The sequence below is a fragment of the Schistocerca piceifrons genome, chromosome 3 (assembly GCF_021461385.2).
Source record: "Schistocerca piceifrons isolate TAMUIC-IGC-003096 chromosome 3, iqSchPice1.1, whole genome shotgun sequence".
NCBI lineage: Eukaryota > Metazoa > Arthropoda > Insecta > Orthoptera > Acrididae > Schistocerca > Schistocerca piceifrons.
This window is the reverse complement of record NC_060140.1, coordinates 799,073,683-799,090,372: the sequence shown is the minus strand read 5'-3', so window position 1 is coordinate 799,090,372 and position 16,690 is coordinate 799,073,683.

Genomic DNA, 16,690 nt, shown 5'->3' with positions numbered 1-16,690 from the left:
AAACACTAATACGATCTATTCTTGAGTACTGCTCGAGCGTTTGGGATCCCTATCAGATCGGATTGAGGGAGAACATAGAAGCAATTCAGAGGCGGGCTGCTAGATTTGTTCCCAGTAGGTTTCATCATCTCGCGAGTGTTACGGAAATTCTTCAGGAACCCGGATTGGAGTCTCTGGAGGAAAGGAGGCGTTCTTTTCGTGAATCGCTACTGACGAAACTTAGAGAACCAGCATTTGAGGCTGGCTGCAGTACAATTTTACTGCCGCCAACTTATATTTCACGGAAACACCACAAAGATAAGAGAGATTAGGGCTCGTACAGAGGCATAGAGGTAGTCATTTTTCCCTTGTTCTGTTTGGGAGTGGAACAGGGAGAGAAGATGCTAGTTGTGGTACGAGGGACCCTCCGCCACGCACTGTATGGTGGATTGCGGAGCATGTATGTAGATGTAGATGTAGACGATCGACTTCAATGTCATGAAACCGATATAAACGAGGGTCCCCACAAAGAGGCATTTGACAAACTTTGAGAGCGAAGGGATAAGCGCGCATCCGCGCTCCCTGCACTACAAACGGAAGAAGAACCTAGCAGTTGCTTTTGCGCGCTTGGAACGAGTACACGTGTGCGAAAGATTTTCCTGTTGCCAACGTTTTTTGGTTACAGTGCTTCGAAGTGAACACCTCGCGAGTTATGAGGGACTTGTAGAAGATATTACCGACGATTCTCTACACAGCGAGAAATCGAAGTTGCTGATTAAAGATGCAATTACCCATTTCATTGCACTGCTGGTTGAAAACGATTTACTAGCGTCAGAAGGTTCGCCGTCAATTCCGCACGAAGCTATGCTGATGGCGCAGAAGTTGTACAACACTATGATACATTTCTTGAGTTAAAACACTATCGTGGTTGATGAAGAGTTACTTCACGAGAATGAAGGTGGTGAAGATGTAGAATTCGAAGAGGTTAAAATAGAAGATTTTTCGGACTAGTGTGAACCCAGAGGATAAAAATTCATAAAACCACGTATATTCCGCTAGAATACAAAATACAATGCGTCAACATTCCGAAAGCACATCCTCGGTGGAGTCTGCAGGCGCTGAGAAGTAAAGGATGTCATCGTTTTAAAAAAAAGGAATATTTATCACGATGGGAAAACGAAATTAAAAAGGGTGGACCTGTATTTGACAAATACACAGCCATAGATTGGTGGACTTACGATCGTTTTGTCGAAGCTAGCACAATTACCAGCAAGTTACCACTTGAAATCTGCAACAATGGGCTTTGGCAGCGGCCGCACAATATGAAAACATTGAATTTAATGCTTCTAGTCGATGGGTGGCAAGATTTAAACAACGGTACAGGATTCTTCAACAGAAAGTAACAAAATTTGTATCAGGAAAGGAAACAGTGACATTGGAATAAACCTTGGCTGTTGCAGAAACTTTCCGGCTACAAACTCGAGATTTAATACCCACTGTTGACAAGGACTATATTATCCACACGGATGAAACAGGTATGTGACAACAAAATGAAATTACATTCTATAATTGGTATTTCAAACAACGAATACCAATTTGAATAATTTTCTTATATAATCATGTAATTGTACAATCGTTTCGGTCATTAAATATCGAGCTGTTTCATTTGGTTCAAATGGTTCAAATGGATCTGAGCACTATGGGACTTAACATCTTAGGTAATCAGTCTCCTAGAACTTAGAACTACTTAAACCTAACGAACATAAGGACATCACATATATCCATGCCCGAGGCCGGATTCGAACCTGCGAGCGTAGTGGTCGCGCGGTCCCAGACTAAAGCACCTAGAACCACTCGGCCACTTCGGCCGGCGCTGTTTCATTTGCTTCCAGGATGTTAGTACCAGTTTACTTTCAACCGGACTCTCACCCACCATGGAAGCAAGACCGCACTGGTGAAGAGAGTGGACATGAAGAAAGTTACGCATTCATACACAGCACAATATGCTATTGCTTTTTCTGGGCGTGTCCTGACGAGTATTTTCGTATGCCTGCAGGAGACAACAGGTGCATTGGGATCCCGAATCCAGAAGACGATCGATGAATACAAGGACGTCATAATGACGTCATCAAGATCTGGAAAGCTGACTACAAACACGTACAACGTGTTTCTTAAAACATCTTTGAAGCCTTATGTTGGGAACAAAAGGTTTCTCCTAATCGTTGACTCCTGGAGAGGGCAAACACAACCAGAACTGTATGACGAAATTTTCCAGGACGACGCACAACGTCCCACCTGTAGCCTCAAAGCTATTCCACCGAAGTGTACACCACCAGTGCAGCCCTGTGAGGTTTATTTTTACAGACAGGTGAAACATTCCATTAAATGCCTGCAAAACTGCGCCACGTTAATTGAACAGGAACGAGAGATTAATTCAAGAGAAGATTGTATAAAAATTCACTCGATCGTTCACCATCAGTTATCATCTCCCGTTTTTTCACGATATGAACCAATACGCATGGTTCGCGTAAAACTAACCGCAGAAAGACGCATCTTTAGAAATGTTAACGAGGTCAGCTTTTCGACAGATATCCTCAAAACTCGCTGCTCATGTGAAAAACTCTTCATTTAACCGATGTGCAAATTGTTCAAATATCTTTTGTTTCGAGTGTTTTTTTCGACAAATGTCATTCTGGCTCTTGTGTAATTTCGGAATCCAGCGAATAAACATATCATTATTCATAGTATTCACAATATGAATATTATTCTCCCATGCACACAGTTTTCAATATACAATACGAAGGAATATTTGAAGAAAATAATTTCGTTGGAAACGTTGAAAACGTTGAAAGAACAAAAGTTTTCAATTTGAACGTCATTGTATTTTTTTAATAAGGAAAATCAAATAGAAACTTTGAAGATACGAAGCACAATTTGTTCCCAATATTGCATCGGTCACCGCGCCATTCGGTTCAGTGAGCGGACGCATGGGTATTATATACCGTAGGACTGAAAGTTTCGGAGCGTTTTTCTCGTGGATGGCTGGCCATCTGGCCATATGGCTGGGGCACTGTAACACTTCGGGGTAGTGCTGCAAACATGCGCCGTCCCACTCCGAACTTCATTTCCCAACCCTGGCACTCCCCTTGTGAGACAACATTCTGTATTGCTGCGCATACTCTCATACTTTCGATATTTTACGGTATTATTACCCACGTGGGCCACTTTTACTCATACATTAAATTAATTGTTGGCATTATAAATATTTACATGAGATGTAAACACTCTGCAAAGGAGAATGGTTAATAACAAAGAAAATGTAACATGATGAAATCTAGCATAACGAAATGTTTGCATAGCTTTCTGCTAAAGCCGGCTGCAGTTGCCGTGCGGTTCTGGGCGCTACAGTCTGGAACCTAGCGACCGCTACGGTCGCAGGTCCGAATCCTGCCTCGGGCATGGATGTGTGTGATGTCCTTAGGTTAGTTAGGTTTAATCAGTTCTAAGTTCTAGGCGAGTGATAACCTCAGATGTTAAGTCGCATAGTGCTCAGAGCCATTTTTTCTGCTAAACTATACCCAAGAACTTATATTATGTCATTGCAGTGTGAAACAAGAGAAATAGAATTAAAACTGAGTGTCACACATGATTATGCTGTAAGAATGAAATTTCGCAGCACACAGAATATTACTTCCATTTGTGTCGTGCTCCTGTATTCAGTGTACACTGATAAGCCAAAACATTATGATCACTGCCCAATGCCCACTGCCTGGTGACGTTGCAGATACATGACGCGCTATGAAAAGTATGTAAGGACAGCGCAGACGGATCAGTGATCATCCTAGCTAAGATGTGGGTTGCAAATTCGGAAAATCCACTGAAATAAGGGACTTCATCAACTGACAGATTATTATTACAAAAAGGATTTGAACGAGTAGACTATCCCGAAAACTGTGAAGATTGTCGAATGTTCATGTGCAACTGTCGTGAACATCTACGGAACGAGGTCGAAGGACATTGAATCCAACGCTAGGCGCTAAATGGTTGGACGTCCACTACTCTTCACAGAACGTGGGGTTCGGTGGCTTGTCTGCTCTATAAAGCAGGATAGGTCGTGCCGAAAGCGCATTATTCTGGTGCACGGACAAGTGTGTCGGAGGACACCGTTCATCGTACATGTTGGACATGGAGCCCCACAGCAGAACACTGAAACGTCTTCACATGTTGACCCAAAGACATCGTCAAATACGATTTCTGAGGGCACAAACCATCGGGACTCGACCGTCGATCAATGGAAACGTGTCGGCTCTTGTGGCGAATCACATTTTTGCTACACTAGGTCGATGGTCGTCTACCACAAATAACATCATGGAGGTGAACTGCAGCTCGAAATGTGCAGTGCGTCCCGGACGTGGGCTGGTTGGAGCTATATTATGCTACAGGAGGCATTATGGTGCTCTCGCACTGGACTTGTGGTAGTAATCGAAGACATGCGGACAGCTGCAAACCACCATCATCCTTTCAAGCTTGATGCCTCCCCCCATGGTAATGTCATCTTTCAGCAACATAATCATCAGTGTTTCGGAGCCAGAACCGTGCTGCAGTGGTTTCACGAGCATTATAGTGAACTCACCTTGATATCTTGACGACTATATTCGCCTGACGTATGTCCGGTGGAATCCATCTGTGTCTCTGTAGGTTGAAATCATCGCGTACGCAAATCAGCTGCCCGTTATGTACGCCAATTACATGACATGTGCGTAGACACGTAATGCCATATACCTCCACAAACCTACCAATAAAGTATCGGATCCGTGATACGCAGAATCAGTAATGTATTTCGTTCCATAGACGGACAAACAAGCTATTAAGCAGGTAGTCATAATGTTACGGCTCATCATGTATAGTATCAGATTCACTGAACTTGAAAAAACACTTCTTTATCCCATGATTATCAACCGTTATATGCAAATGAATGCTCGAATTCAAGGGAGTTCTAGACACGTACAGATGATTACAGCACTCATTCATATTCACCGCCTCTATAGAAAACTTAGGAACTGAAGCACATTGTATATACCGTGGCACAAGTTAATTTTTTATCTCGATATTTCCACCACAGCTGCTATTCATAACTTCATCATAATTGGAAATAACAAACCTGACTGGCTCGTTGGCATAGATGTTAGTAATGAAATTCAGTTTAACAGTAGTTTGGAACCATGTCCAATGCACAGACTTCGTGACGTCTCTGAAGGAAAATTAAGCATACTTTCTCCAAGCTGAAGATAATGACACAGCACGTAGGTCCGTAATGCGTCCGTAACACTTTTCTGTTACGTCATTTGTGTCACTACAATTTCAGAGCAAAATGAAATATAGACAATTACAAACTAATAGTCATTTTTCAAAAAAGCTAACGAGCATATTATCATAAAAAATTAATAACAATATATATGTGTTTTATATGTGGACAGGTAATATGAACTTAAGTTTATACTTAAAATATAAATGTTCCGTTTGTAAGTAGGCTGTTTAGGTTTTTATGCTGGTAACGCCACGTAACGCTCTGTTTGAAAATCACTGATTGTGCTGTGTGCACTCTGTGGCTGGTTGGCATTGTTGGAATATTCACTGTTGTAGTGTTGAGCAGGTGGATGTGTAGCGTTGGGCAGTTGGAGGTGAGCCGCCAGCAGTGGTGGATGTGGGGACAGAGATGCCAGAGTTTTGGGAGCGGAAGATATGCATGTGTGTCCGTCGGAAAGAGGAAATTTGTAAGACAGTAAATAATGAACTGATATATATATATATATATATATATATATATATATATATATATATATATGATGAATTTTGAACATTATTAAGGTAAATACATTGTTTGTTCTCTATCAAAATCTTTCATTTCCTAACTATGCCTATCAGTTGTTAGTGCCTTCCGTAGTTAGAATCTTTTATTTAGCTGGCAGATTTGGCGCTCGCTGTATTGCAGTAGTTCGAGTAACAAAGATTTTTGTGAGGTGAGTGATTCATGAAAGGTATAGGTTATTGTTAGTCAGGGCCATTCTTTTGTAGGGATTATTGAAAGTCAGATTGCGTTGCGGTAAAACTATTGTGCGTCAGTTTATTGATGATCAGAAGAAGTAAAGAGAGAAATTTCTGAGTACGTTCTGTTTTATTCACCTGTCTCTGTATCAAATAACGTAGAAGTTTACCAGCACAGTAATTTATAATTTTTCAAAGGGGACGTTTCATATGTAGACTCTTAGCTGTAGATACCTAACTGGAATTTTCAGATTTTTTTGTTTTAGTTTGTTAATTAATGTAGCTATTGTTTATTGCTAGCGCGTAACCGTAGAGAGAATTTTCTTTGTTATTGTAATTTTTTATTGTTGTAAAGTAAAACAGTTGTGGCGTGCATGTAGATTTGCACCAAGTATTTTGCAGCTGCACTTGCAATTAATTAGATATTGTCTTCAGAGCTACGTTAATGTGTTTTCTTATTTTACTCTTCAAATTGTGCTTTCTGTGTGATCGTGTGTAATATTGTGACAATTATGGCGTGTGAAAAACGTAATACTAGGTTCTAAAGTGAACTGAGAAATGACAGTGGAGACAAGAGTAGTGAGTTAGCGCCACTGTGTAATGAATTAACTAGTGTTCAACATAATAATTTGTTAATTGTGCATAGGGAAGTGGACCAGACGGCAAATAATGGTGTAGACAGTGAAACAATTAGTGAAAGAGGTAGTACTGTCGATCGACCAGTCGGCAACAGCTCGCCCCAAGAACCTGAAATGACGGGACACAATCTTGCAAATACCGTAGATTCAGGTTTTGCGTCCTCACCTTTTTCTCCCTTAAGACAAGACTTACTCTCCGCTTGTCAAAATGTGAATGTTTCTGGTACAAATGCACTGCCGAAGGGCACAAAGTAACGTGTTTCCGACACTATTACATTGTTATTGCAATTCATGCAATGAATGGAACAAAATCAGAAACAAATGGGACAATTGTTACAAAAGTTAGACGGAATGGAACGAAATCAGCAACGAACACAGCAACAGTGACAAAAGTTAGACGCAATGGAACAAAATCAGGAACGAACACAGCAACAGTTACAAAAGTTAGGCAAAATGGAACAAAATCTTCAAAAGTTAAATACAATCGAGCAAACGCTTGACCAGGCCAGTGAAGATTTAACTGCTGAGTTACTTTAAATTTAATCTATATGTTAGAAAATCTGTAATGACATAAAAACACAAATTTGTGAGCATTTCCAACCTATTTTTTCAGGGCATGAAAATGCATTTCAGAATCACGAAGCAGCCATAAAAGAACTGCAAACTATTGCTCATAAAAATCACGAGACCTTGCGGGCTAAAATTGACTCAGTTGAATCTACCGATTCGGTTACGCAACTTGCAAAAACTCAGGACAACCTAAAGGACATAGTAGATACGCTTTCAACACAAATGGACACTCTGAAACTTGGTTCAGAGAAACACACTGAGGAAATCAGTTCATTATCGGAGAAAGTAGCCGAACTTTCGGATCAGTTTACTAACTTATCTACAAAGGTAGATGATGATCTGCATGATACAAGATCAGTAGCCTTTACTGACTCAGAAGGGTACCAACAAATTAGAAAATTCAACCAAAGTCAGAATCAAATTAATACGCCACACAAAAGAGAAATCCGGGAAGTACAAGATCAGTTGGCACAAGTATTACGATGATTACATGTTTCAGAGGATACGGGAAGTGGGATTCAGAAATAAGGAAAATTCACAAAGTTACAACATAGGGTATTTTGGAAATTATGAAAGATATTGGCATGGGGGACCGAATATTGAGGTGGAACCGCCGAAACGTCGTAACAATGATCGATATGCGACTCGCCGACACGATGACTTTGACTATACTCTGTTCATTACTACACGTAAATTCAAAACATTTCTGAATTCTGGCTACGACATTCATCCACAGACGCGGCTTCATCAGTTCTCTCATTGTTTTCCTCCCAACTGGGTCATTATAGCACAAACTGGAATATATGTGTGGCTTCTTAGAGAATGAACCAGCCGTAAGAATGCGATCGGTCATTCACGATTGTCACAGTGAAGGAGAAATTTATCATGTCTTCCTCTCAACATATTGGTCTCAAGCTACCCAAGACCGAGTAAAACATAGCATCATAATGATTAAGTATTTTGAACAGTCTGAATTTTCGAGTCCGGCAAAATATTTTGAAGACATGTTGCACAAAAATCAGTACCTATCAAACCCACACAGCCACCCAGAACTCATCTGCATTTGCTTAATCAAATTTCCTGAACATTTAAGACATATTATTTTTTCAGGAAATTGCAAAGACGACATCGAAGGTTTTCAGGACTTTTACAAGAATTATAAATTGACACAGACACTCGCGGGACGCGAAACCAAGCGAACTACAATTACAGGTTACATCCGTCACAATACCGTGACGACAGAAATAATAACTGGAAAAGACAAGGCTATTCTTACAACGCAAGTCGTGGTCAAAACAGACACCACGCTATGACAACCGTTGGCAGAGTAACAATAATTACAGGGAAAGATCACCTCTCTGTAATAATGACTAAAACAGAGAATATCAGAGAAACAGACAACATGGGAACCAAAATAATTACTATCACCACGTGACCGACAAGAAAGAAATTACAGAAACTACCGACATGACGACAGACGATATAATCTGAACAATAGACCAGAATTTAATCAGAACTGGAGGGATTCAAACAGGGCAGGGCCCTCTTGACAAGCTGAAATTGTAGAGGTTAGATTTCCAAATCCCAATATCAATGCATGACAACAAAGAGACAGTAGACAATGACACACGCTGCTGACAGCCACAAAACGTACTTATGAAGATGGCGACGCAGCTGCCGTGACTATTAATTACGTAAAAATGGAAGATATTAGGGACATCTTACTCCAGGAACATGACGTATATCAGAACAGCATTGCATATCCCGTAATTCACATTACAATAAATGATGTAAAATTTAAGGCAGTGCTTGACTCTGGCAGTCCCATTTCAGTAATTAGTGGAACAGCTTTTAGCAAATACAACAAATAGAACGATTGCCCTATACTTCCCTTACGTAAGATTAAATTACAAGGTGCAAATTTTGGAAGAAGTGTAGATGTACACCAAAAAACCAACTAAGAATTCTTTAGTCAAAGCCACAGATTCACTATGAACTTTCTTATCGTTCCATTATTGTCAACAGAAATTAAATTGGGAGTAGACTTTTTGAATGAATACAAAGCAATCCTAAACTTTCACGATGCAGAAATAAGTTTAGAGAAAGAAGGTAGGTAAACGGCTTTGAATTTTGAAGACAGGCTCTCAAACAATGACGAAGAAATTAATCGGCTTTACATTTTGTTAGACAACAGGTCGGAACGTCCGACAGAACTTGACACTAACAATCACTCTGCAAGTATTGATAGGTACGATATCGATGGCGTATTTGATCCTGATGAGTTAATTCAGAATAAAATTCAAACAATTGAGAATCCTTATGACACTGATAGGCAGGACCTTTTTTGAGGTTTTACAAGCACATTCCACAGTTTTTACTCACAAAACACGAAACTTCAAGGGATTTCAATACCAATTTCGTGTTCATGAGCGTACTAAATTTTGTGTTAGACTATACGTAATTCCGGCACATTATAGTGACCGTGTTAGAACAGAAATACAGTCTATGCGTGACCAAGGCATTACTGAGCCAGCAGTAAGCTCATACAACAATGCAGTACATGTCATTGAGAAGAAAAATGGATCGATCAGACTTGTCTTAGATTCGAGACAAATCAGTACTATCATCATTCCTGAACCAGACAGGCAGCAAACGTTGGAAGAACTTCTTCAAAATTTTAATGGTGTAAGAGTCTTGTCTTCTATTGATCTCAGATCCAGCTTTTCTCAGATCGAACTTAATCCAGAATGTAGAAGATACACAGCTTCTCTTTGTTTCGGCGTTTGTTAACAATTTCGGACTCTTCCTTTTGGTTTGAACATTTTTCGGCAGCATTCATACGTGGGCTAAATTCCATATTACCTGCATTCTTAAAACGTCATATCACCTTATATGGGGACGATATTCTAATAGCAGAAGCCTCATGGGAACAACATAATCGTATGCTCAACAGTGTGTTAAGTATTTTTGCAGAATGTGGAATTGCAGTTAATTTAGAAAAGTCTGAATTCGGTACGTCAAAGGTGAAGTTTTTGGGACACATTATTTATTCTGTAGACATTCAGCCGGATCCTGAGAAGTTAGAAACAATCAGAGCCATTCCAGTTCCATCCACAAAAAAACAATTCCGCAGTTTTCTAGGTCTCGTAAATTTTTACCGCCGTTTTCTGAATATGAAAATTCTAATTACACCATAACTTTGTTCTCTCACTAGAAAAAAACACTATTTGGAAGTGGGATGAATAGGCATAGTTGCAATTCAATTGTTTGAAAGAGGCGCTACTTAACACGCCAATACTAGCTCACCCAGATCTGTCACAAGATTTCTGCCATTGCACGGATTTTTCTAAAGTCGGTCTGGTGCCCATTTGTTTCAAGAAGCCATAGAAAATGACACTACTGTTCAGAAATCCATAGATTTTACTACCCGAATGCTAACAAAATCTGAAAAAAAATTATCTGTTACTGAATTAGAAGCTTTAGCTATCGTTTGGGAATTTAACAAATTCCGTTCCTTTCTTTCTGGTAAGCACGTAAAAATAGACAGTGATCATCGTGCATTACAATTTCTCAGTCTTCAAAATTAAATCATGACCGGTTAAAACGTTGGGCAATGTTTCTGCAATAATTCCACTTCACAGTAGTCTACATTCCCGCCAAGGAGAACATTGTTGCGGACGCACTGTCACGTGCACCGGCTGGGCTTGATAAAAGTAACACAGAAGGCAACCTCGAGAAAAATTTCAGTATTCCTTACATTCAGGAAGTCACCTTTGAATACTTCATCACCACATCTTTAAAGGACATTGCACATGAACAAGATAAAGATCCGATTTGGAAAGACATCAAAAGTAAATGGCATGAAAAGACACACACAGAAATTTGGCACTATTATCTGGTTAGAAACAACATACTCTTCAACTGCTTCACTGTTGATGACAAGCTATGGTTTCTTTGTATTCCTGACGATTTTGTTAATAAGCTCATTTGGTACGTTCATTTCAGCTATGCACATTTTGGTCCACGAAAATGTTATCATATTGTTCGGACGACTTGTTATTTTAACAATATGGAAAAGAGAATTCGAAGTGCCTTGTATGTTGGTAAACTTTATCAAAAGGCTAAACCACCTATTGTTTCACGTCGTGCTCTTTTATTTCCTATCATTCCTTCTAAATTAAAAGAATTAGCTGCTGTTGATCTCTTGGGATCCCTTGTCAGAAAGTCGAATTGATTTTCGTACGTTTTTGTCGCTTTAGAACTTATTTCAAAATTTGTTTCTTTCACACCGTTACGTAAAGCCACGCCTTTGTTAAAAACATTTTACGTGAAGTTGGACAAGTTACTAATGTTATTTCAGATAACGGACCGCAATTCATATCTGCTGTTTGGTCACTTATGCTTTGGAATCGTAAAAACAAACCTGTTTTTATTTCATTATACTCACCACATTGTAACCCGTCTGATTATGAAAGAAATCAATAAGCTTTGCAGTCTTTATTGTCATAGAAAGCATCAGTATTGGTACAGATATTTACACTTATTTCAAAACGTGCTGAAGGAAATGCCTCATGACTCCACAGTTTTACCACCTGTTCTTGTACCGAAGAATGAAGAACTACCAAACAGAACCTGAGAGCTTGTAATACACGTAAACTTCGACTCAAAGACGTAACTGATTTGGCTATCAAAAATACAAGTTCTGCTGCAGAAAAAAGGAGAAATCTACACGGTAAAGCAAATGCAAAGAAACTCTATATTGGTGAGAAAGTTCTCATTAAAGCTCATTCATTATCACATAAGTAGAAACACTAGAGTCACAAATTCGTTCTGATTTACAATAGACCTTACAGAATCAGACGTTTACCACATGACAATTGCGTTGAAGTTGCAACTCTAAGTATTAGGGAGAGTAAAGAGTTCACATGTAAAACCGTTTATTGAGAGATAATCTGCTTTTTAACTTAGTCTTTGCCATAAAATTTTTCACTTCACTTTACTAGTACGCTTTGACACACTTAGAAACTGTTAACATGCCACAATGTTTGAAGTTAAAAATCCAGGCAAGACCCTGGGGAACATATGTAGACAGTAATTACGAATGCATTGTTATAGTGAACAGACGACACAGTGTTATTGTGTGTACTTTCTTGCTTGTTCGTTGCACGATTATGTAACGACTATAAGGCTTACATATTTGGAACATATACTGCTAATGACATTTTAATGGAACATTTTGCTTTACTTGAAAAGACATTTTTTATTTAAAGTACTTTTTGTGAGATTACCGATGACTTAGTATTTCATTTGTTTGACAGCTACATGATTATATCACGATGGCTTCTGATGTGTGACACAATTTACATTGTTGCTTTTGAATTGTATCTCTTTTATATCTGCACAGATTTTCCGTGTTATTCTGGAAAGTAAAACATGTTTTACTAGTAACTTTCTGGTATAGCTACAATGAGACAGCCTTTTCTGTAGCACAACAACAAGTTACAGTACAGTACTCTCTTGATCACGGCAGTAAACGCAATAACCACGATATCTATACGCAAAGCATTTACCTTTTTTGTATTACGAGGTAAGTACATTGACTTCAACAGAACTTTGCTTAGAGACAACGATAATTACGACATTTGGCACATTTTTCCGTTAAGTAATGACAGACATTATCTTACAGCAAGATGCACAGTTTAGCGCTACAGAACACGCATTTGAGTGATTAATTTTTGTACTTAAAACATTTATGTTTAAAGATTTTTGAAATACAATGATACAAAGAAGGTTTCCGGTGATACATTTCATTCCATTGCTGTAATCTGCAACACTTGAGGGAATAATTACATCAATCCTCAGGGGGTACACGTCTGCTTTGTGTACTAAGCGTGTGGCAGCGCTAGGAGCCCTAGCTAATATGATATTTGCTTATACAACTTTACACATCGGTACCATATTTCTCTAACAGAGAATTACACAGCTATCTCATTATTTAACAGAGAGATGACAATTTTTTTTAATATGTCAGTGAATTCACACTTACGAAATTGTATTTTGTCTGTATTTTGTGAACTGTTCATATCTTTTCAGAACCCTTGTGATATTATGAGAACTTTGAAAGTTGTATTTGGTAAATGATCATGATTTTTTAAGTACGTTTGAGGTAGTTGACACTATTGAAACGAGCAGACAGCAATATTTTTAGGTTTTGAAATTATTGAAAGAAGCTGTGACGATTTTGAGATGTGATTGATCTGTTATGATGATGTTATTACGACAACGATGTGTATTATGCTGTACATGTATGCTTATGATCAATAAGCTAATTATATACGAGGAATGTGATTGTGTGTTTATATGTATATGGAAAACGAGTAGAAGTTAGGGGCCCTGGTTTGTAAAAAAGGATGTTGGAAACCAATAACCGTACTTTAAGAGTTATGAAATGTGAATATATGCATGAATGTGAGTATTAAAACACTGATTTTCATGAGATTTCGTTTCTACACACCTCTAATGTAATTTTTCGACCTGTGATTTTTTTTTTTATGTTATATGTGACTCTCACTGTAGCGGAAACTGCTGTCGTAAATATCTTGGTAAGGAAGGTAAGTCACCTTGACGTAATGCGCTGTTGGCGCCCAGCTGCCCGACAGTCGCCGGAAAAAATGAGGCCATTAACCTTACTATTGACATTTCTTTGTAGAAAGCATTGGAAATACGACACGCTCATACTTGAAAACACATGATTACACTTTGGAGCTCGTAATTCCTGATATTTACTGAAATGCCTAATGAAATGATGAAAAACATTTTATGACTAATGTCTTCCTAGATGAAAGATACTTTACTGCCTTGTCAAATGCCATATGGCTAGTGAATGACGTGTCATGTCTTGCTTTATGTATATATTTGCCTATTTTCTTTAATGTGTAGTTTCTAGTTGCACTGCAGCATTGGTTAAAATAAAATTCAATAAATGTACTTATATCACTATTTTCTTGCTACAGATGCATTAAATAATAATTTTATGATCTACTTTCTTAAAAAAAAGGACCACAAATAGGCATTTCCCTTCACAGGAATTGTGTACATAGTCTTTTTAAAGACTTGGTTGCTTGTTTGGTAGAGAAAGTTATTGCAATGCATCACTCTAGTGTTAAGATGTGACAAAGGTGTTAAAAATTTCCTATCTTTACTGTAGTCTTTTTTTCCGCTTGAGCTTTGTCATGTTTAGGCATAAGTTATTAAATTAGCTGCTGCTGTTTGACAGGTATAGTTCTACTGAATTTTACATTGTATTAAGCCAGTTTCACTACTGATTTATTATTCTTGTTGCAATTGATTTGCTAATTTTGATATTCTGCTGCTTGCTTTCCCAATTTCCCGTTTTTTCTCATTGCTGTTTGTGTTAATTGTTTTGTGCTGCTTCATTGCCTCGTCCCTTAGTATATATACCTGAACTCAGTAGTTTTAAGTGCCTAAACTCAATAGATTTAAGTTAGCTTAAGAGGGGGTAGGCTATATAAGAGAATGAGTTGTGATGAATTGGAAGAAATGCATTGACAAGGTATAAGAAAAAGGTTGGGCCAAAAAAGTAGTGTACAATGAAGAAAAATTATTTTGAAAGAGGATATGAACAAAAAAGGAGGTTTTAGGGACAATAGCTATTGATAGGACATTTTGGGAATAATGATGAACTAAGGGAGATCTCCAAGACGCAAAGAAAGTTTTGTTTCAAAATAAAATAAGATAAATACTGCAGTACCAAATGTCATACTCAAAACAAACCCTGTCTTTTCTTTTGTGTTATTGAACTATGTGTCTGTGTATCCTTGTCTATTTGTATTCTTCCTGTCTTTATGTGTTTAGCTGATAAGACTTATGTTGTAGAAATTTTCTAATACAAAGGTACATTCACTATGATGAGGAATACTGTAATCATCAAATATAATTTACATTAATAATATGTTATTTACTTTGTAGAGATATTTAGACATTATTTATTCAGTTCTGTTTTAATGTTCATGTGTGAAGTTAATCCTTCAAAAGTGTTCTCCTTTTATATTTATTCACTTACGTCATAATTACTGTCACACTGATGTATATGTTTATTTCTATTGTTTTGTAAAGCCTGTATTACTGAAAATGTTATCTGTATTATTATGTTCTTTAATGATGTTTTCTGTACTTTTGTAATTGTATTCTCATGTCGTAGATTTGTAATTGTACATATACCAGTTCTTCAAATTAAGTTTCATTTCGCTGCACACTTTTCTGTTTGGTTATAGTACACTCCTGGAAATTGAAATAAGAACACCGTGAATTCATTGTCCCAGGAAGGGGAAACTTTGTTGACACATTCCTGGGGTTAGATACATCACATGATCACACTGACAGAACCACAGGCACATAGACACAGGCAACAGAGCATGCCCAATGTCGGCACTAGTACAGTGTATATCCACCTTTCGCAGCAATGCAGGCTGCTATTCTCCCATGGAGACGATCGTAGAGATGCTGGATGTAGTCCTGTGGAACGGCTTGCCATGCCATTTCCACCTGGCGCCTCAGTTGGACCAGCGTTCGTGCTGGACGTGCTGACCGCGTGAGACGACGCTTCATCCAGTCCCAAACATGCTCAATGGGGGACAGATCCGGAGATCTTGCTGGCCAGGGTAGTTGACTTACACCTTCTAGAGCACGTTGGGTGGCACGGGATACATGCGGACGTGCATTGTCCTGTTGGAACAGCAAGTTCCCTTGCCGGTCTAGGAATGGTAGAACGATGGGTTCGATGACGGTTTGGATGTACCGTGCACTATTCAGTGTCCCCTCGACGATCACCAGTGGTGTACGGCCAATGTAGGAGATCGCTCCCCACACCATGATGCCGGGTGTTGGCCCTGTGTGCCTTGGTCATATGCAGTCCTGATTGTGGTGCTCACCTGCACGGCGCCAAACACGCATACGACCATCATTGGCACCAAGGCAGAAGCGACTCTCATCGCTGAAGACGACACGTCTCCATTCGTCCCTCCATTCACGCCTGTCGCGACACCACTGGAGGCGGGCTGCACGATGTTGGGGCGTGAGCGGAAGACGGCCTAACGGTGTGCGGGACCGCAGCCCAGCTTCATGGAGATGGTTGCGAATGGTCCTCGCCGATACCCCAGGAGCAACAGTGTCCCTAATTTGCTGGGAAGTGGCGGTGCGGTCCCCTACGGCACTGCGTAGGATCCTACGGTCTTGGCGTGCATTCGCGCATCGCTGCGGTCCGGTCCCAGGTCGACGGGCACGTGCACCTTCCGCCGACCACTGGCGACAACATCGATGTACTGTGGAGACCTCACCCCCCACGTGTTGAGCAATTCGGCGGTACGTCCACCCGGCCTCCCGCATGCCCACTATACGCCCTCGCTCAAAGTCCGTCAACTGCACATACGGTTCACGTC